The sequence below is a fragment of the Felis catus genome, chromosome A1, assembly GCF_018350175.1.
Source record: "Felis catus isolate Fca126 chromosome A1, F.catus_Fca126_mat1.0, whole genome shotgun sequence".
NCBI classification, from domain to species: Eukaryota; Metazoa; Chordata; class Mammalia; order Carnivora; family Felidae; genus Felis; species Felis catus.
The window spans coordinates 1358940-1360310 of record NC_058368.1 but is presented as its reverse complement, the minus strand read 5'-3'; the positions used below and the strand labels follow the sequence as shown (position 1 = coordinate 1360310).

At 40.5% G+C, this 1371-nt stretch overlaps 1 non-coding gene across 1 annotated transcript; it reads right to left on the bottom strand.

The window, feature by feature from the left end:
• Nucleotides 1-374: 374 nt before the first annotated feature.
• LOC111556713 lies at nucleotides 375-481 on the bottom strand. Its single transcript, XR_002736422.2, has one exon. It is a non-coding gene; the product is annotated as a U6 spliceosomal RNA (small nuclear RNA).
• Between the last annotated feature and the right edge of the window lie 890 nt (nucleotides 482-1371).

Genomic DNA, 1371 nt, shown 5'->3' with positions numbered 1-1371 from the left:
TGATCTCATGATTCATGAGATCGAGCCCTGCACTGGGGTCTGTGCTGACAGTACAGAACCTACTTGGAATTCTCTTTCTCCCTCTCTTTCTGCCCCTTCCTTGCTGTGCATTCATGCTCTCTCTCTCAAAATAAATAAACTTAAAAAAAGAAGAGGGAGGGAGACTATTGTCACTCTCCTTTTTATTTTTGTAAGTAGTAGAGTTTACATCAGAAACAAGGAATGAGTTATAATCAAAGTCTTTTCACTTCTAGATGGTCCTTGTTGACCAGGCTCAGATAGCTCCTGTATGACATTTGTTCTGTCAGTCTCAATTCTTCATACTTTATTTTTATTTATTTATTTATTTTTTTTTTGCAGGAGTGACTTTTATTAAAAATATGGAACGCTTCACGAATTTGCGTGTCATCCTTGCGCAGGGGCCATGCTAATATTCTCTGTATCGTTCCAATTTTAGTATATGTGCTGCCGAAGCGAGCACCATACTTTATTTTCAAAACAAAACGTCGATAACCTATAATAAGAAGGAATGAGCTAACCACTCCCTGCCACAATGCCATGATCATGCTTTATTACCAAACTACTGAGTCTATAGTTGTTTTATCTCACTCATTCAGTGTCATTGGCTTTCCTTCACCCTAATGATATGAAAGAAATCGTGGAAATATGGCAGATTAAATGCATAGTTGATCTCCTCTCCTCCCCAAGCTTCATTAAAATGACCACAAATCACCACAGGTGAAAAGACAATAGCAGATGAGAGACAATCAACAAAATGTGTAATGGAAAGCAAGTGAACAAGTCGCCGCTGCTGTCTTAGCAGCAAGGTGAAAGCTATAACTTCACTGCTTGCAAGTGGGGAAGCCAATGGGAAGTTAGCCCATGGAGGCTGCAACAGCCTGGCAATGATCAGGAATGGAAGTGCCAGGAACCTCTGAAAGCAGAGAGGTAGAGTGGAGCTGGAAGGAAGATTGGATTGGAAGTGTATATAAGGAGCAGCAATATCCTGGCATGTAGGCAGGAAACTGTCCTCCCCTTCTGAAAAGACCATAGCTTGATTTTTCAGTGAAGTTGAACAAGAGGGGCTCTGGACTTGGAGACATAAATGACAGCCCACAGGGTACAACAGCTCTGAAAACAAGTGAATGTCACCATGCAAAACAGTGAGAGCTCCTGTCCTCTAATGAAATGGCAAGGATTCCACTCAGTCACTTACAGTGTGATCCACCTGTCAGAGTCCTATTCATGCACACAGAGATTACAGTCAGCTTTTTAGTATGTTACTCTTAAATATTAATAGTCAATGAGATCTTTGAGGAACACTTAAAAGATAAAGAGCAAAACAAACTGAAAAATGGAAATCAGAGGAAA